Here is a 21,029-nt window from a genome sequence, read left to right as displayed (position 1 = left end):
TGCATCCGAGGAGGATTGTTCTTTTGGAGTGAGATAGGAATGTTCTTATAGATAGAAAATTCATATAATAACAGAATCACAGAATGGCCTGGATTGAAAAGGACCACAATGATCATCCAGTTCAACCCCCTGCTGTGTGCAGGGTCGCCAACCAGCAGCCCAGGCTGCCCAGAGCCACATCCAGCCTGGCCTTGAATGCCTGCAGGGATGGGGCATCCACAGCCTCCTTGGGCAACCTGTTCCAGTGCCTCAGCACCCTCAAAGAAGATAAGCAAAATTAAGTGTAAAGGAGGACAATCAACATAGATAAGATCCAATCCATCCAGACCACAGGGTTGAAAGCATATAGGTGGGGAAGGTGGGGTTCTTTGTAAATTAATAACTTTTTTTAACCTTGATATGCTGCTTGAATGGATACTGAGCAGGGCAGAATCTCTCTACAAACCTTCCTAGGTAACATGAAACAAGTGCAGAGCTGCTCTCCATGTACAGAAGAAGAAGTGGTGGGTTTCTATTGCTGCCTTCTAGAAGGACTCTGTTTAGACTTCACCCAGAAAGGGAAGATTGTGGTGGGGATGAGGCTCCTCCCAGACAGTCTCCCTGCTCCGCCTTGGTGGGGTGATGCTTTTTGATCCTTTTCCACTTCCATTTATTCTTCCTGAGGAATTTGAAATTGCCTATGAACCGCATTGATGGCTGGAGGGAGACCATCTACAGCCTGGCACACAACAAAGTGACATCACCCAACTGATGGCACTGTTCACACCTACCCAAGTCAGCGTGAGCTACATCTAATGTGGCATCTCATAGCTGAATGGGCCATGCCACATGTAATCCATCACATTACCTTCTTCAAAGCACACTCAGCCCAACTCCTCTCCAATTTTCCATCTCTTACTTCAGTTCAGCCTTTGATCCATGGGTTTTCCTCTTCCCCCTAAAAGAATCGGCCTCTAATTAAGTTCTTCTGCCTTGGAGAACCTCCAGACAAAACAGCTCTACTTCCTGTTTCTCTTGTCATAGGAGGTGATTTCTTTTTTAAAACCCTCATGCAAACGTTCAGCTTTTGCTGCTGTTCAATAAAGTTGATCATTTTGCTCAGGAAGTATCAATGCAATTTTCCACGCCACTAACTTAAAGATTGCATCTCGGTAAAAGCATCCATTCTTTTTTCTCTCGTTTATGTTGCGAACAAACAAAAGGAAAAAAGAAAATGTCTGATGTCTCCCTGACAAACGTATTAGTGGCTTATATAAATTGCTTCGAGTTTGTCCAGAATAGACATCACCAATGTGTTTCTGCAAGTCCCCATTCCATCTGTCTTTGCTAGCAAAGTGATTGCGGAGCTGGGGAATGTCTTTCCACCCCATTACATTTCCCGGTGAAGTATGTGAGAATTACCTCTGATGTTAGCAAGAAGCCATCAGGACATAAAACACAGAAAATGAAATATTAACTTTGCTATCCAACCCGGTAAGGGCTGTTATGTTTTGTATTATAACACATTAAGGTGAAGTTAGTGAGTGGGAAATAAATAAATAAAGATCCCCGCTCGCGTCGAGGCGGTATTGCAGATAAATGGCACTGACGAGAGATGATAAAATTGGAAAGTTGGGGAGAAAATATAATATATTCACAGTTTAGATGACAGCGAACATAAAGACAGACTGAGCTTAAGTGGAAGTTGCAAAATATCCCCGAGAAGTCTTATTCCCTCCAGATTGCTGCCAGTTATGCCGGTATGCGAACGTTTGCAACAGAGGAGAAGCAAAACCGTATGGATCCGTGTGCTGAGAACACCTCTGTGTAGCACCATTCGGTTCACTTGGTTTGCTAAAAGGCTCAATATTTGTCACTATTCTTGCCAGCTCACTTTTGCTGTCTTTATCTTGCATTGGTTCCTGGCTCGGTTTGGGGCTGAGACCTGGATGTGGGACTTCTGAGCGTCTATTCCACATTCAGAGAGGATGGATAATGATGCTCTCATTGGCTGCTTCTCCATTGCTATCTTCTCACTTTGTTCCTCACATCCCTGCTGAGCTCCTTTCAGCACTTTAAAAAGAATTGGGAGATGATTCAATCCCCATTCTGTCTGCGCATCCCAAACCATTAAATGCACCTATAACAGAATGATGCTGGTTTCAATGAACTAAAGTGAAAAGGATAGATGCTGATTCGTTATCTCTAATTAATTGCCTCACTTTGTTGCCTAGTCATCCATTTGGATAGGCAATACTTCTATTTGGGGTTCTTTGGTCTTACAGCAATTTCCTTGGTAGAGAACTTCTCTGCTTTTTGTCTCTGAAATAACAAGGCCACATCTGTGAAGATACAGTGGTTATCTCACTTCAACAGGAATTGTACGTGAAGGGCCTTTAAAAAGCTCTTCCTGAAGGTCTGCTAATTAAACAGCCCTGAGATGGCAAGGACCAGGGAGAAATAAACATCTCCCAGCTGATAACAGTGAGGTTTCAAAGTGATCCTCAATTAGTCAGTGGAGCACCAGGTGTTCCAAAGGAGCTATATAAAAGGCAATGTGGAGGGCATGTGCTTGGTTTGCTGGGATTGGAGTTTGGCCTTGGAGCAGGAGCTTGCATCTCCAGCGAGGAGTGAATGCTGGGCCTGGCCTTATGGAAGCACTCTCAACAGGTACAGCTTTTTATGGTTTTATTATGGATTTAAGAGGTTTAATAATTAAGGTGCCTGTGTTTTAGTTGCTGTACGTTAATGCCATCTCTAGCTGTGTTTATCTTGTGGAGGGATGTGTGCAGTGGATGCAGGTCCACATCCACTTTGGAGGAGGGGGTTCTGTATGGATTTCAAGAAGGCTTTATAAATTGGATTTTGAGATCTGTTTTCTGCTGGTTTTGTCTCCTGGAGTTTGGTGGCTCTGTGCAAGTTATGAACCATACGTGAGATGTAGAAGTCCTCCTGTTATCACCTGCCACTCTCCTGGGACTCCCATTGCCTCCATCTCCTGCTTGTGGAAGCGCAGGGCTGTGCTGGGAGCTCACAGTGTAGGTGATGGGGAAAGGGGAAATGTGTTTTAGCTCCGTCTGTTTCCTCCAGAATTCAGACTAGCTCACAGCATGCTGTCTGCAGCGATTACCTTTGTCTCTGGCTTCCCTGCTGGAGGAAGAGCTGAACAGGGCTGGTAAATTATAGAGCTCTGTGTTGGAGCACCAAAGCGCTTTCATTGCTACAAGTTGTTCTGCTCGTCTCTGGCCCAGACAGTAAACAAATCTCAGATCATGGCATTAATGGTGTGATATGCAGCTGTCTCTCCAGCAGAGCTAAGGAAACTTGCTGCTTTGGCCTTTCATCTGAGTGCTCTTGACAGGCAGTGCTTGACAAATGGTGGGAACCTCCTGCTGCAGTGCTCTGTCCTGGGGGCTGTCGGGAGGAGGCACAGACCTCACTCTGCTTTGTGTGTGCAATAGAGATGCTGCTCTTGTGGAGCCACGGATCTGAAAATGATGCTGGTAAATTTCTGCATTGTGGTGTGGGGGGGGCTGTTTCAGAATCTGACTGAATCCTACCCAGAGGTGAACTTCCCAGAAAAATACAGCAATTGTCCATCAAAGCTTGAGGCTTCATTGCTGTGGTGTAATAACAGCTCCTGTTTGCCTGTTCTGGGGATGCGTTCCTGTGAGTTCAGCCTTTGGATTGTTGGTCTGTTCACGGATTGTTTTAACAGCAGTAGGATGAAGGTGGCACTCATCAGGTGATGCACACAAAACCACACAGAATGGGTCATGTAGCACAGGGTTACATCTGGATGTGCACTCTGGCTCTGTTGTCTCCAGGGTGGTTCAGGATGGCATCCATGGGCTGACCTCCTTGATCTGCTGGTTTGCAATCAGCACCTAGCAAAGGGGAACTAGATGATGCTGAAGGTTCCCTCCTACCCAAGCCAGTCTGTGATTCACCTCTCTGTGTGAATGCTGTCCCTTTCCTTGGAGATATTGTTCCTGAGCCATTGCTACTGACTGCAGTAGGGGGAGGGATGGTAAATGCATGGATCTATCTACATTTGCTGTCTCACCATCCTCCAGGACTAGCTTGTTTTTTCTCCCCAAAATCAGTCTGTAAATGTTGGCAGGGGAAGGTTCTGAGTGCTGCATGGTAGCTGTAATAAAACAGCATGGTTGCTCCAGCCTTCTCTGAAATCCCAGCCCTGCAGGCACTGAGCGCTTCTCGCTGATCTGATTAAAAGGAAAGCATGGTTCCTCAAATTAAAGGATGGCTTTTCTTGCCGTGTTACCACACCCAGCCCTGTTTTCCTCTTTGCAGATACTTCACTTCAATTACCCCTTCCTTGACAATTTCTGCTGCTGTGTCCGATGGGCATCGGAACAACTGCTGGGTGCTCTTAATGGGCATTTGAGGAGATGCAAGGCGCAAGCAGGGCTGTAATTTACATGTCAGCCTGAATAGACTTAGTACAGGGTACAGTGACCCATTCAGCACTTACACTGCCAAGCTTCTGCTTTTACAAGCCCTTAATCGGAACCCAGGGGCTGTATAAATCAACACAGGGGGCTGTATATTCTAGCTAATGACCAATATGTTGTTCTTTGGTGCTGTTGCAATTGGCTTTTTGTTTTGTGTGTGATGTGTTTTGCTCTTCTCCTGTCGTACCCCACCAGGTTGGCATCGTGGCTGCTGTGTGCTGGTGGGCATCAGTGGGTTTGTCAGCCCATGGGGAATGGGGTGGGCTCTGCTCTTGTGCTGCACGTGGGCTGGTGTGGGTGGAGGCTCTCAAGAGCCAGGTGTAAGGGGTGAGATGGTTAGCCTGGATTTGCTGCAGAGCCTTCCAGCTGGTGACAGGCAGCAGGTCTGTGACCTCTCCTCAGAGCAGTGCTCTGTAGCAGCCAGCCAACTTCTGAGAAGTCAGTCTGTTAAGAGCAGCCATAAAGATGCTGTTTAAACTAAAAGCATCATCCATAATTTCATTTGAAGCCTTTCTAGGGCATGCTTTGTTTGCATTATGATACGAAATCCATTTTTATTTAGAGGCTTCCAGGGGGATAACAATAAAATAAAAAAAAACCCCACAAAGCTATAGGAAAGTGCAGACAAAAGCTACGTTACAAATGGTTGTTGGAGGCAGTGTAGGGTCCTCCAGATTTGTCAATGACCAAAGCCTTCCGGGTAATGAGTCCCACACGACGATAGCTCTGAGAAATGGCATGTTTTGGAAGTAAGCAAGCAGCATATGCTGAATAGGGAACCATTTTACAGGCATTTTATCTGCTGTTAAGGACACAAGTTGGAGAAGGAGATAACTGTCCCTATTAATATTGATTACTCCATTATATATCTGAAAAAGTGATTATAGTTCATGGTGCTCTCATTTCCCTAAGGGAGAGAATGCTCTCCTGAAATCAGCGCATCCATAAGCGCCGTGTTGCCTTTGACAAGTGGTAATTTACAATACAGCATGGCTGAAAACAAGCTCAGGGTATGGCTGGGGAGAGAAGAAGGCTGCTGGGGAAGAGTCCTATCCCACTTCAGCCCTCTTCACCTGCTCTTGATGGGGCTGCCAAGCAGACCAAGCCTGTGGCCAGCAGCCCGCAGAGAGGTGCCAAGGGATTCCCACTCTGTTCTGCTCTTATGTTTTCCAGCTTAGAGCAGCGAATGTTTGCCAGCAACGTTTTCTAATCTTCTTGTTAGCTTTGATTCCCAGAACTATAGCTATTCTGCTGATGGCTGCCTCTCAGGTTACCTTGAAACCCCCAAAATAGATTTGCAGAGACATGCATGTAGTAGAACACACGCTTGATAGCAACATCAGAATTATTCCTATTTATCACTGCTGTTCTGTTGTCCTAACTTTGTTTTGACAAATACTGTTGTTTTGCATCTCCACCAGTGCTGCTCCTCCCCTGGATTCCTGCTCAGCTGCTGCATCAAATGGAGCAGCACTCAGTGCATTGCACTCAGCTCAGGGGCAAAGGCTGAGCAGGTTTTGAGAGCAGGTTGCTTGGTTTGCTGGGTGAAAGGCTGCCTGTTTGTGGCTTCCTTCTCCCCTGCTTGAATATATGCAGCAAGCTGAGTGGGGATGGAGGGATGGAAATGCTTCTCTACTTCATTGAGCAGCTGGGAACAAACAGGAGTGACATTGCTCAGCTGATAAGCAAAGAAAATGAATGAAAGATGTTTGTTAGGGTTTTGTTTCAATGTGTGTGGGCAGTTGCACAGATGGTCTACCTAGTGCTGCAATGCTGCGTATGGAGGAGCAGGGCTCCATAGGGAGGTTGTATTTTTCTCATGAGCATCCTCCATCAGTCTAGGTAAAACTCTGTGTCTTTTCTGGTCACTCTGTGAACAGTTTCCATGTAAGGTAGAGCTGCTTGTCCTTTAATCCAAACATCCCTGCTGCTTCAGAATGAGGTCTGGTCAAACCATCCAGAGCTGAACTGATCAAGCACTGGTGATGAGTTCAGTGTGAGCACCTGGAGCTAAACAGGGCTCAAACCCACAGCCGAGAGCTGGAGGAGCTCATCTGCCCTCTTACTGCAGTCTCAACCCCAAAATCCAGTTGTATTTAGCTTGAATGTGGTGGGAGAATGGCTCCAAGGGGAGGTGCACAGTGCAGCCTTCCAGCACTATCCCCTTGCATGATCACCTGTTACTGAAACTATTTCAGAAAGGGTACCAGCATAGGAGGAGAGGAAGGATAACTGAGTGCTGGTGTTTGCTGTGAAGGCAACTCGAAAGCAGTGCAACCTGCAGGCAGCTCCATAGGAACTATGAAGCTGCTCAGGATGGGAGGCAGCACTGCTGTGTTCTGTTCTTTGCAGTCTTCTGGGAAGCTGCTAGCAGAGGCCTCTTCATCTCTGCAGTAAGTGGAAAACGTTTTGACTGATTGCTTCCTCAAAGTACACTTAATTTCTTCTCAGAGAGGTGAGAGTATTTTGGCTGTGTTGGGATTCTTGAGGCATTCCAGGACCAGCCAGAAAAGTGAGCCAGCAGTTGGAAGGGAGAAGGGAAAGCAAAGGCATTGGTCCTGCTTTGAGAAACCAGCCTGACCCTGGGCTGGTAGAAAGCAGAGCCAGAAGGGACCTTTGATGCTGCAGCAGGCTGGGAAGATGTGAAGCCCTTCCTACCCACCCCTGACCATTGCTAAACCCACGTAGCCTCTGCATTGCTCATAACTTCTGAAGGTAGCTGCCCATCAGCCTGATCTGAAATGCTTTTAGCTTTTGAAGCCTCAGCTTGATCTCTGTGGACCAGGTCGTGGAGGATGGTCCCATGTTTCCTGCAGTGCCTTGTTTGCTTTGAGGGGCTCTGAGTGCCTCAGGTGGAGGTTTGCCATCTGGCTGTGTGGAAAGGCTGTTGCTGTACTGGGTCTAAGGAGGACTCCTTCAGGAGGGGCAGAAATGGTGCAGCTCTGGAGTGTAATGAGGGATCTGTGTGTTCTGCTGGCTGTGAGCCTTCCTTGTCATGGGCAGCTGATAATTGCTTATAGATGGGCTCCAAAGCCAGAAACATAAGTATAGAAGCCAGTTCTGTTACAAGTCTGCACTCCAGAAATGGCTGTGGATTTATTCCCCCTCTGGGTCTAAAATTATTATATGAATACTTTCTCCCCATCCTCAGCACCTGCCTGCTGCATCCGAAATGGGATTCAGCAGTGACAGAGATGGAGATCTACAGCTTTTTTGGCAGCAGTGCAGTGAGAAGGTCTCTGAGGGAAACAGATCCATCTCCCCCAGCCCAGAATCCCCAAAATAGTGAGAATGTGGGTTTGGGAAGGGCTGCTGCTGGAACCAATGCTTGGAAGCAGGATGAGCACAGCATGGAGCTGGAATGCTGCTGATTGCATGCAGCCATGTTATCAGCTCTGAATTTTGAGCAGGCTCATGGTGCACTTAGCAAGAGTTCAACTTTGCTCCTTTTAAAAATATTCTTATTTCCATTCCTGGTAATGCTTTATGTGGAATATTGATTGCATTTACTGGAGGATTCCTTTCTTAAGCATTTTTTACATAATGTGGCTCGTACGTGTGTATAATGTCTCCTGCAATCCTTGTATTTCAGTGGCACCAATAAAGCAATTTAGTTTAATTTAAATGGAAGTCACTGAAACGGAATGGAAATTTAGAAAGGAATAAAATACAGGGTCACACTGGGGGTGAAAGGAAATCAAAGGATAAAGGGCAAGGAGAGGAGAGAGAGAGATGGAGTTCTCTGAAGGAGGAAACAAGGGAAAAAGAGACAGAAGTGCGAACCACATGCAAGTGTTGGTGACTCAATGCTATCCAGAATCCAGCACACTGGGGTTGGTGTTTAGAACAGGAATATGAAATCTGTCTGTTGGGTCAAGATCATGGTGGTTTTGCTTTTGAAGTTGTGTGGAGTTGTTGTGTATTCAGCAGTAATACGGGCATGGAGCATCAGCTTGCTGACTTTTCAGCCCTGGAGAAGTGGGGGGGGTTGTAGGTGGCAGCATGTTGATGCCCTGAGTCTGCAATGGGATGAAAGCATCCCTCCTATCTGGATACAGGGGATGTGTTGTGCTGTGCAGGAGGTCCAGTGGAGCACAGAACCAATTCCAAGCTGGAGGAAACTGATGGCAGTGCTGCTGCTCTCCAGGAGGTTCTCATCTTCCTGTGGGACACCTCAGACCTGGGAGTGTTTGAGACAATGCTGTACAACTTGTTTGCTTTCACTGTCTGTTCCTTACTCTTTTGTACATTTTTTTCAGCAGTCTCATTGTAGGTTTGATCTGATTTTTCTGCTTAATTGACGGGGATTCAATTATCCTCCTGAAAAGGACTGACACTTTATCAGTAACAGAATTGTCAGGCATCTGCTGGGGGAAAGGGGAGAAAAGAATTGTCATATTTCAATCCTTCCCTGCCCCCTCCCATTCTCTTGGGTTTGCTTCCATTCTCAGGTGCTGTTTTTATTGTTGATTCAATTTGAAAACAGTAAAATAAATCAGGGAAGCTTTATGTAACGAGACAGTGGGAGTAGCTTGGTTTAATGGACTTGCCTTGGTAAGGGCTATTGTTGCCTGAACGGAACCACGAGCCTCCAGGTGAGAGCTGTGTCCCTCTCTGGTTCTTTCCTGTGAGATACTGCCAGGAAAGGATCTGCCTTTGGGGGTAAATTGCTCTAGGTTTCTAATCCTAAGCTTTTGTAGCTCAGTCCTCACTTGCTGCTCTGTTCAGATCTGCACCTAAGGAGTAGCCAGAGGCTGTTTGTATCTTGGCTGTTGTTAACGCGCATCCTGCTTTGGGATGAAGAGCACATGGAGAAACACGAGGCCCAGAAGGCATCCTGCACCTCCCAGCCTGTGCCTGTTGTGGGGCTGGATATGCCTCCCAGACAGCTCCATCCCCACGGGCATCTGCAGCAAGGGGAGCTGAGACAGGGATGCGAAGAGCTGGGGAACTGCCATCATTCCTCCCATTGACTTCCTGGAGGGTGATGAGCACAGCTAATGGCATCTTGATATTTAAGAACAGGCAGGAGTTGAAGCATCTCGGTTTTTACTAGGTCTCTGACATTTCAGGGAGCTGTTGTTGAATAAATGCTCAGGCAATTAGCTGATGAGGTCTAACTACCTCCAGCTATGCTAAGATCATTGCCCAAGCTAACTAGTTTAATGACAGCTGGGGCTTGTCTCAGCAAAGCAGTGCAGTGCAAGTGATCTTCTTGGGATGGGGATCAGCTGTTGTCAGCAGCCTCTATTCCTTGCCCTGCTGGAGTGGGAATGCAGGCAGGGTTGAAGTCACACAACCTCAGAGCATCTTGCACAGCTCCCAGAGGCATCTCTGCTCCTGGTTGCTGCGCAGAAGCTCTGCTTTAGGAGCTGCTTGAGTCTTTGAAAAGGAGAGAGGTGGCTCGAAGGTGTGAGAGAAGCACGGAAATCTATGTAGGGACCTTGGCTTCCATGCTCTCAGTGTTTCCATATGCCTTGTAATTAAATTGTAAGTAAAAATAAGGAGCTGACTGCTTCGCTAATAGCGGCGAAAGGAGGCAATCATGCAACTTCCATCTGTCTGCAAATATAGTTTATGGTGGAAATACATTAGCAACCTGGAGCTGCGTGCCAGGCTCAATTAGACTAAACAGGATCAAAGGGCACCGTGGGTAATAAATATCTGCGCAGCATCGAGTTGGAGTCCTTCTATTTATTGCTGGAGGAGGTAATCATTAGTGAGCCGAGGTAAAATGCAGCAGGCAAGGGAAGCTGGGCTTGGGGAGGGAGGGATGTGGTGTTAGAAGGTAAGGAAGAGTGCTGCTTCCCTGGGATTCTGGACAGAATGGATTGGCTGCTGTATTCCTCTGGAGTTGGAGAATGGAATAGAGCCCATCTATCGATTGGGGACCTTAATGGGAGAGAGGTGGCTGAGGTAATTGGGGAAGTGTTTAAAATGTACACTAGGTAATTGAAAGCTAATATCAGAACCTAGCTCAGGCAGAGAAGAACCTCTCTTCTAATGAGGCGTAAGGTGAAAGGAGATTGACTCTGACTTGTATTGCTACTCCCAGAGAATTGCTTTGCTCTGCTGCTTTCAGGTGCCTGTGTGTGTGCATGCTTCTGCTTTTATTAGCACGTTCGTAGATAACATTTGAGTCAGCAGCAAAGCTTCAGTGGCATGCTGGCTATAGAAACATATAATAGCAATTGTTTCTCTTTGGTCATGGCCTTGTGAAAAAAATGCTCAACTAAATCCTCTTCCACTTCAGGAGCAAATAAAGAGGAAATCAAAATATTTTAGTATCAAAGCTTGCTCTCCTTCAAATTTTCTCCTGCTCTTAAAAACCAAAATAACAGCAGAAAAGAACTATCCAGAGGGAAGGAGTATTCTTAAGCTGAGCCTGTTAGGATCTCTGAATGAGGATGCAATGATCCGGTTATTCGGGTTATGTTTTCTGCTGTTGTAATTGCTGCTAAGGGAAGAACGTTGCTGTGATGTTTGGATGCCTCTTTGTTTTTCCCCTGAGCTCAGTGCAAGTCTTAGGGCAGGTAGCTAAATGGCCACATCTTCAGCATAGGGAGGCTTTGCTTAGGTGATGTTGGGCCTGGCCACTCGTGCTCCATCATATTGCAAGGTGGCAAACCTCTAATGCTGGGAATTTGGTAGGACTTGGCTCTCCCATTCCATTGGACTCAGCACATCAGCCTGGAGACATTGCTTGTTCCCTCCTTTCCTCTCCCTTTCTGACTTCCAAGGCCAGCAATTAAAGACAATAAACACTCTGCAGCGAGCACCAAACTGCTCCTTCCCTGGGCTGGTTTGCTGCTCTGCAGAATCTTCCTCTTCTGCCCATCTGTCTGCTTATTGCCATTTGGCTGCAGGAGAGTACTTTGCTGTGTTAGCAATGTGCTGGGAAGGGCAACCCCCAACACGTGGTTTAGAACTTTGGGAAGTGACCAGAGTATCTGCACCTTGATGTAAACACCAACTTATGGTGAAGGACAAACTAGAACTGCCACCATGCATACTGGGCAGTGCATCCTCATTGACGTGACACACCTTGGTCTACCGGTCTGCCTTAGAACTTCCACAATTGACCTCTTAGTGGCAGGTAGTGCATTCCTGGTTGGCACAGTGCCTTTTTCCAAGGGCTGTCACATTCTGCTCAGTGCATATAATTACACTGAGAGCAATGCTGAGAACAAGTGAGATGTACAAAGCACATACATCATAGAATCACTAAGACTGGAGAAGACCTAAGACGTTCATCCAGTCCAACCATCTAAGCACCTAACACCAGTATTTCCCCACTAAACCATGTTCCTCAGTACATCTAAACATCCCTTGAGCACCTCCAGGGATGGTGACCCTACTGGGCAGCCTGTGTCAATGCATCACCACTCTTTTGGAGGAGAAAATTACCCCAAATCCAAAACTATGGAAGGATATCCAACCTGATCCTGCCTTGGTGCAACTTGAGGCCCTATTTGCCTACTGTCATAGCTTTTTTTTAAAGTATCACAGCTCATTTTAAAGTCTCATTCTGCACTTCTGTTGGTGTAATTGCTGTGCTGTGATCACATTTGCACACCAGCTTACTAATTGCCAGTTTTAATCTGCTAGAGAGCATTGAAGCAACTTCTCCCTGTGCAGCCACTAGGTGTGCTCTATTTCCTCCCTTTATAGATAGTCTGAAGTATTTCTTCTGTTTTCAAAGTACAATTCAATAACTCTTTCCCTTGCAAGTAAAAGATTGCTGGTTGTCCTGAGATAATTGACTTTTCTAGTGAGATCTTCAAAAGTAGTTATATTTGCTGGCAGAAAATCTTTACCTTCCAGTGCAGCACTGAGAGTACTTCTGTGCTCATAGGGAGGAGGAGGAGGGAGGTGGTTTGGTGAAGGCTGTTGGCTTTGGTTGCATCCTGCACTCCCATGTTGGCTTCCTCTGCACGTCAATATGGATGACAACAATAAATAATTGATAAAGCCAGGCGTAGCGCGATGGTAAGCATGGCTCAGTGCTCTAAGCTTATTTGCGGTTAAAGAGAGAAAATATTGCTTAACCCTGAGCTTTGTATGTCAGAGGTGAGGGGTTCCACCTGCTGGGCTGTGCTTTGGCTTTCTGTCGGTTTGCTGTTTGGATGCATTGCTGGCTGTTCTTGTTGCTGTGGATGCATTCGGGTAACTGGCTTTGTAGACTTTCAAGTTGTCTGATGCAGATCTGCGGAGCTATTAATGTCAGATGTGAATTCGTGGGATCAATTGGAAATTGATTTCTATCTCTCCCAAGTCTGTCAGCAGCACACAGCCATGGTTTATTTAATGACTGCGAGTTTTAATCGCTTCCCTGTTTTGATGCTCTTGGTGTTTTTTTTCTTCTCTAATTGGAGTTTCCCTTTTAGCAATAGCAGTGAGATGGGGCATCCTTGCTTTGTATCAAGGGTGTGCTTATTAAAAGGAATGTAATTATGGGAAAATAGGAAGAGTCTGGGAGAAAAAAAAACCTGATTCAAGTGATGGCCCAGGGCAGGATTTCTAGATGAGATCAAACAAACTCTCAGCTTGGTCAAATGTTTTCCCTACTTATTGATTCAACCCTTTCTTTAGGTCTCTCATTGAATGGTGAGTAATCTGAAAAGTACTGCAAATGCTACCTGCAATTTTCCTACCTTTTCACAAAGCCTGGGAGCTCGAAAGGTTTTAGGAAACATTTTGTTCTTAGTCTGCTAAGCTCTTTGTTTTGCTGTGCTTATTTTGTCCCAGCTGTGGAGGTAAATATGATGGAGGGGCTCTGAATTTTCTTCCAGGATCTCTAAACTGAAGCATTTCCATTGCAAAATGGTCTCAGTGACACCTGTGGGTGTTGGTTTAACAGCAGGTTTTTGATGGCAGTGCTTTGCCCTGTCATCTAGCTCTCCGTGCTGCCTTTGGTTAAGTGGAGGGCAGTTTCTATAGGTACATTTGGCTGCTCTGGTGCTTAAAAGAGATGGAGACAATGCTATCGGGCTGCTGGAGGAGATGGCAAGGTTGTGGAAAGGAAAAGCACGCTGTTGTATTTGTGATGTTCAGAAAGGGGTGTAAATAACCCAGCCTTGATGTAATGAGGCTCAACCCACCCCAGACATCTCCTTGGGATCCCAATTCAGGAAGACTTTCTGCTTTATTTCTGCCTGTTGTCTGTCTATAGGGAGTAAAGCTCATCTCGCAGTCTCCAAGGGCATCTCTGATCCTCTATCCTTTCTAATTAGAACTGATTTAAGGACTGGGGGGAGGCTGAATATTTTCCTCTGCTGGAAAACACAATTTGTTGACTGGAGCTTCTCATGAGCTCACACCACATCAGACTGATAGTTTTCAGCAGAAAGAGAGAAAACTCACACAACTCCAAACAAAATGATTATGCATGCAGGGGCTGAAGGGTGAGGGGGGAGGCATTATTTCCATGAGAAAGTGGTTTATTTTCAGTAGATGTGAAAGGAACATATTTAGATGCTTCACTTCTGGCTCGCATATCAACGTAATTGTGCATGCATTACAAGTTCTGCGTGATAACCTATTTTAGCTGCCATGGGGTCAGTGTGGGCTTGCACACTGGGTTTTCTGTGTTACTACTGCCATCCCCTCAGGGAGGCTCTCAGAGCAAATCTTCACCCAGCACCTAGCAGAAATGGGGCTGTCAGATCTTGGCTGGAGGTGTCTTCACAGAACCATGGGATGGTTTGAGTTGGAAGGGACCCTTAGAGGCAATCTGGTCCTATTGCAATAAACAAGGACACCCGCAGCTCCATCAGGTGCTCAGAGCAGCTCCTGTGTTATAGTGAGGAAAGCAAGGGCAGGTTGGGAGCAAACAGGAGTGCAGCTGGAAGCCCGTGCCCCTGTCTGACCCAGAGCACCGTGCCTCTAGAGGCAGATCAGTGCTGCTCAGTAGCTCAGCCAGCCGAGCCACTGGGGTGCTATTTCTGAAGGCTGATATATGCTCGGGCTGTTCTGCTCACTGAACTGCTGAGACATGGATTCCTGACAGGCACACAGCGAAAGGGAAATTAGCAGTGGATAAAGTGAATTAAACATAATAAAAATAAAAATGTCCAGCCGGAGCATTCATCTATTATACGAACAGCTTCTCAGCTTGGGGAATATTTGAGGCGGAGAGATGTTACATAATGCAAAAGGCAGGGCCTGGATTGAAGGAGAGCTCGTAGGGATGTCTGTTAGAGGGTTGCTGGTGTTGGTGCTGAATAAATTGGGGCCAGGGAGAGCTGGCCAGAGGTACAGGAATGGCTTCAGGCACTGGGCTCAGGTGTTGAGCCCTTTGCTGTTTTATTTGGAGAGTCAAGAAGGAAGAGATGGGAATGAGAGAGAGGGCTGAGATGGGAAATCCTGTATTCACACAGTATTTGGCAGGATGCTGCTTTCTGCTGGGTAATGCAGAACAACCCCTTAATGTGTAAGGATATATAAAAGGGCTGTAAGAAGGGGACCGACTCATTAGTGGGGCCTATGTGATAGGACAAGGGGAAATGGCTTCTGATTAGAGCAGGGGGATTTAGAGCGGATGTAAGGAAGGTTTGGCAGTGAGGGCGGTGAGGCGCTGGCACAGGTTGCCCAGAGAGGCGGTGGTGCCCCGTCCCTGCAGACAGCCAAGGTCAGGCTGGACGGGGCTGTGAGCACTGCTGAGCTGTGGGTGTCCCTGTGCGCTGCAGGGAGCAACAACATACAGCCCTTGATGCTCCCTTCCAACTCAAACCATCCTATGATCTTCCTTTCCCTGAAGCCTCTTCCCCTCTCTCCCTTGAATGGCATCGTGGCAATTCTGGCATCCCTGGGTCTGTCCCAATCCTGCCGTTGAGCTCCAGGCTGTCCTTGACCGAGGCATTTGTTTTATTCTCTTTTAAATGGCAGGGTCAGCTCCTGAGACAGATATACAGAGACCCCAGGGCTTCAGGGCTTTGATCTTGTCAATGTTCTTTTAACAAAACCTGACCTTTAGAGTTATGGATTGAGGAGAGGAGCCCTCTGTAGCCTGACCACTGGAATAATACGAGCTACAGAGTTTTCCCTAGTGATCGTTGTCATGAAGGGAATCACTCTTCCCTCCCACATAAGTGAGTGCTCTCAAACCACCTACTTGCAGCCTGTAATTTTGTGCCCATCTTTGTTGTACTTTGGCTGCGATTTATAGCACAATGCAAGCTTATTTTGTGTAGCATCTCTTATACAAACATTATCCCCTGAACTCTACTTAGAGGCCAATAAAACAAGTTGGTACAGAGCATAAATTAGAGCCAGCAGTGGTTTTGATGTTGGCCAGTGAATACATTTAGGGCATTCAGTTATGACAGGGAGATGAAGGAAGGAATCTGAAGCACGGGGAAGAAGAAACCAGCCTTTCCAAATTGAATGTACTCAACAAGCAGGACAGCTGGGTGTAAGGTGCTTGGAAGGTGGGTAGGCTTAGACTAGCTGCAAGTCTGGTACTTCTCTAGAGTGCTTCCTTCTGAGCACAGGAGTGCTGAAGCTTGTCCAAGTGCTGTCTGGCATGATGTCTGCTTCTTGGTGACATCTAATTTGCAATTTCCTTCTAAAATGGACTGCGTGTGCCACTGCTGTCTGCAAAAAGGATGCTCAAAGACATGCCTTACACTGCTGGAGGAATGAGGGAGAGGTGGGCTCTGAGCATAAGGCACTGCTGCCGCTGCCCCATGCTGGGCTGGCTCTAATACTGGGGTTTGTCAATGAGTTGAAGTGAAGCTCCACGTGCACTTAGGAAAACCTTCCTACAGAGCAGGTGGTTTGCTTTCTGAGGCTGCTTGCAGCGCAGTCCTGGCTGGGACCCAGCTATCCTGGTGCTGCTCTTTCATCTCATGCAAGCACACTGACAGAGGAGATGTGTGAAGGGCTGTGCTGCATCCACCCTGAAGCCGGTGGCACTGACCCAGGGAAGAATCAGTCCTCTGGAGGTTGCTCTGTGTCTCTGAGCAAGGCTCAGCCAAGTGGCAGTGTACAAATGTAAAATAATGAGGTAGCAGCAGAGAGTGTCTGGAGCGAGCGGGGAGGAATGAAGATGGATGACTGTAGCTAAGAGACGATTTGAAAAGGGATAAATACAGGCAACAAGTTATTCACCACAGCAATTTGTAAAGAGTGCTAAAAACCTTCAGACAGGATTGTTTCACATCACCTCTCTTTCTATTTGCAGCCTGACAATTCTCGTGTAAATGGTGTTGATGGATGGCTGCAAACCAGTCCTTTAATCTGTTCCTCTGATAGTGATTAGCACAACTCCCAGCATCCAGGGCTGGGGGGATTGGGGCTGGCTGAGAGGCAGGTAATGGGGTGGGACACTGAACCTTTGGGGGAGGAGTGTAATGGGCAGGGAAGCAACCAGCTGTGGTTAAGAGTTAATGGTCTGAAACACAAGGAAGGATGAGCAGGAGATGGAGCACTTTCCAATGCTGGTTCTGCAGGTTCTATGCAGCTCAGGGCCTCTCACCCCAAACCCCAGCTGCTTTGGGGATGTGGGAGTGCTCTGGGTCTGACTCTGAGATCTGTGTATGCTCTTACATGACTTTTTCTTCTTGTGCCTTAATTTCTCACGTGTTGGGTGAAGCATTGTAATGCATTCTGACATCCAGAATACACTTGTTCAAGTGTGTTAGACTTGGATAATGAAAGGGAGGCAGCAACCATCAGAGCAGAGAAGTGAAGTGTGACAGTGGGGACAGAATGCAATTACTTGCTCTGGGAGCTGGCTATAGCATCTAAGTTAATCTCTTGACAAATTACCTTTGGATTTTAATTAATAGAAATGCATAAGGATCCCAGGGGCTGGAAGGGAGTTTGTTTTGTTTCTTTTGCTTCCTGTCTCTGAAGTCAGCATCTTTCCCATCTAAGCCCTTCTCTGTGTAGGCAATGTGGGCCAGCCCTGATTCCAAGAGCAGAGCACCACCTGCTGAGCTGGGAGCTCCCTGTGATGGCACTGCTCCTTCTCTGCTGTGCCCTGAGCTGACCTTCCCACATAGCATCAGTGGGGCTGGGAGAGTGAGTGAGCACCAGCATGGCTGTAGCAGCTGGAGAAATGGGAGAGGGGGCAAAAAGCTGTGCACGAAGATGTGTTTGATTTGATTCACTTTTCCTTTCCTGGGGAAGAAGGGGAAACTGCTGCAAGTGGTGAGAAAAGGGCAGGAGCTTTGCAAAATAAAGGAATGGGAATAGGTATTTTCTTGGAAGCCTTTGAGGTAGGCCAGGTTGGAAGAAGTATTGCTGCCCTGCAGGATTAACAATAATAGGAAGCTGGGCAGGGCTGGGAGAAGGAGAGGGGGGGAAAAATATCTCAGCTTAGCTTTGCTTTTCAAATTGTAGTGCTGAGGTGTCCCAAACATGGCAACTCTTTGTGTTATCAAAGTAGCAAAGTGTGTGCTTTGCTTCCACCATATGGATGTTTGCGACCATGGCTTGCTGTCAATTGGCCTTTGCTGATGTTACCCCGCCAGTGGCACTTCCCCAACTTCTGTATTGATTAAAAAAGGGAACTCTGAGTGTGTTTGGTAAATCTACAAAGTGAGAGCTGGGTATTTTGTCAGATGAAAATATTCAAGCCCACGATTGGCTATCAAACAACAGCTGGAGATGAATGGAGTGCTTCTAGACTGCCTCCATCTGTGATATTCTCCCTCATTCAGCAGAGAGGCTCTGAGAAGGGCTTGGTAATTATCTTCAAGACTGGAGGCATGTCAGCCAGCCAAAGGTGAGGCCCTCCCTGTGTTGGGAGGAAAGCCATTTTCAATCAGCCCTGCTTACTCCAGCAGCAGCACAAACTCACTTCAGCCAAAGAGGTGCTTGGGCTGGAAACAATGAAACAGATTAGACTATCTTCAGTGAAATTGCAGAACTGTCTCCCAAGTGCTTAATTGACCTTGTTCCTAGAATCATATTCGGAATGTATTGTTATAGTGCATAATGAGCAGATCTGTCCCCTGCTGTCCCGAGGTTTGCTTCTAGTGTATAGGCTTGCAGATTTCTCTTCTGGTGTCACTTCCAGAGAAATGCAACATGACTTGTGATGCAGAAGTCTCTATCAGTTGGGTCACCTTGCCCTTTGCCAGGAACGTGACTCACTGCAGAAGCTTCTCATCTGGCTGTGACTCAGCTTTGAGATAAATACAACCCTTCCTCTTGCCCTGCAACCAGCACCCATCTGCTGCTTTTTGAAGAGCCAGCCTGATGCAAGCTGTATATCAGGCCTCTTCAGCAAATGCCTACTTCTCCATGACGAGAGAATCCACGCAGCTCTTGAGCAGCCTTTTGAACATAGAGGCTGTGTCATGCTTCAAGTCTCAGGGCTGGCATCATTGGCTAGTTTAGCACAACTGCAATTTCAGTACCAATCTCCCATTTGAAATACAGCTTCCCTACAGCAGGAGCAGCCACAGTAAGAATCTAAGTGTGGTTTCTTGGAAAATTTGTCAGCACTGCAGAATATCGTGCCTTAAAAGCGGTCGGAAACATGCCTGCACCAAAGCAGTTCCTCAGAAACCTGCAAGCTTTTATGCCCACAGAATGAATCAGACCACAGTTGTCAAAAGAATGCTCTTCTGAGTTAATCTGTCTTGTGTTCATCCTTGTTTGCCTATGAAATTGCTCTGTGGAAGGTTCCTCCTTCAATCAGTGGTTTGAATCCTCACTTCAAATGAATTATTCTCCCAAGGAGGAGGAGGGGACACCATCCTTGAAGGTGTTCCAGGATACTGGAGATGTGGCACTGGGGGACACAGTAAGCATGGGTTGGGGCTGGACCTGAGGATCTGAGGGATCTTTTCCAACCATAACAATTCTATAATTTGTTCTTATTACTCAACTAATGCAGGTCTACAGCTCAGGTTCCATCAGGAGGCTGCCTCTTCCCCAGGCAACTCAAACCTCCTCAAATAGCATTAGGTCTTCGGTTAGCACTCTTGTAGGCCCCTCTGCACAGGCTGTTACGAGAGTTATTTCCTGTCTGAGATTCTTGGTGTACGGTGTTGCACACAGAATTAATGATTCAAGGAGGCTGTGGATGCCCCATCCCTGCAGGCATTCGAGGCCAGGCTGGATGTGGCTCTGGGCAGCCTGGGCTGCTGGTTGGTGACCTGCACACAGCAGGAGGTTGGAACTGGATGAGCATTGTGCTCCTTTGCAACCCAGGCCATTCTGTGATTGTGATGGTCGCTTCATTTTCACCAAAGAACTTGAACAGGAATTTATAAAGCACTTAGATTCAGTGAAAGAGTTTTGCTCCCCTGCTGGGAATTCTCAAAAATGAAATAAAGACCAAGCAAGAACGGTCCCTCCAGTTGCCCCTCGAACTCCAATCTTCAGAGTCTGTTTCTGATGTTATTACCCTGTGGAGGGCCCTGCTGTAAGCTCCTGCTATGCGCTGCTTCCCCCAGCACGCCTTGGCAGGAAGAAATGGTGGTTGTGGATGGATAGGTTCATCTTTCTCCATGGCCACGTGTGTTCCCCTGCTCCTCCTGGGGGGCATGGTGGGATCTTGAGGCTGTGCTGATGCAGAAGGAAAGCAGGAGGAAAGTTCTTGTTAGCAAGCTGTGGTTTGGGCATCCTGCTCTGTGCTGCCCCTGCAGCAATTCCAGCTGGTGGATCTCTTGGTGTTTCTTTTAGGATCCAAACTCAAATGTTGATCTGCTTCTCCCAGGTCCCTGTTTGGCTCTGCTGAGTTCACAGCTGCTCCTCAGAGACTGTTTGAATCCTCTTTGTACAACTCCATGATCTTATTAATAACTTCTAGGTACCAAGCAGTGTAAATGATGTTCTTTCCTACAAGGAGCCTTCATTGCTGCCCTTGTCTGCCAAATCTGCTGCAGATCCCTTCAGACTTCCAACATTCACACACTTTGACTATCAAATCCTTTCTCTGCTTCCATCAGTCCTAACTCAGAAATAAATGCTAGCACTAATATTACTGCACCCTCTGAACCTGAATCCAGACTTTCCCTACATAGACTCAACTTTACCTGTTTGGAAAAGCTATTTTTTTTCTTTTGTTTTTTTGCCAGAAACCCTTGCCAGCCTTTCTGAACACAAGAAGGGTAACAGGAGCAGGAGGCACAGGGGATGGACGTTGTCTGTCTGGGAAGAGAACATGTGGAAACAAGCAACCTTAGAGAGTTGTGGTCTATCCTACAGCAAGCAAATTGACCTTGTGTTGAAATGGCTATTGTGCAGCCTCCAAGGGGAGTATTGGCTGCAAATATATTGCTGACATAATTAAAACATAGTGACTGCCTGCTTTTTGGGGGCGGAGCAGGCTTGCGGAGGGTGGCTGGCACCTAGCTGTGGAGTGGAAGGAAGCCCTCCTCGCCTCAGTCTTTCCCATTGCCATTAATTTTCATTACAGAGGAAATGAAATTCAACCCAGGAGACCCCCCACCCCCGCCTTTGGTTCCCAAGGAGGAAAGAGTTTCACTTTATGGCAGCAAAATGCACTTTAAGATGTCTTTAAGTCTCCTTGTCTGCTGGTTTATGGTTCAAGTCCCAGCTTGTCGATTGGCGGAGTTGCTGCTTCCACCGGTCAGCCTTTGCCTGCTGCTGGTT

General features: G+C 46.9%; 1 long non-coding RNA gene across 1 annotated transcript in view; it reads left to right on the top strand.

Moving 5' to 3' along the window:
* Positions 1-2,577: 2,577 nt before the first annotated feature.
* The window catches only part of LOC125703595 (uncharacterized), a 124,189-nt gene continuing 105,737 nt past the window's right edge, over positions 2,578-21,029 (top strand). Inside the window, exon 1 of the long non-coding RNA XR_007380905.1 lies at positions 2,578-2,649. This is a non-coding gene — a long non-coding RNA (uncharacterized LOC125703595). The remainder of the gene's footprint in view (positions 2,650-21,029) is intronic.

This window comes from Lagopus muta, chromosome 22, assembly GCF_023343835.1.
Source record: "Lagopus muta isolate bLagMut1 chromosome 22, bLagMut1 primary, whole genome shotgun sequence".
In the NCBI taxonomy this organism is placed as follows: domain Eukaryota; kingdom Metazoa; phylum Chordata; class Aves; order Galliformes; family Phasianidae; genus Lagopus; species Lagopus muta.
This window is presented reverse-complemented; position numbering and strand designations above follow the sequence as displayed.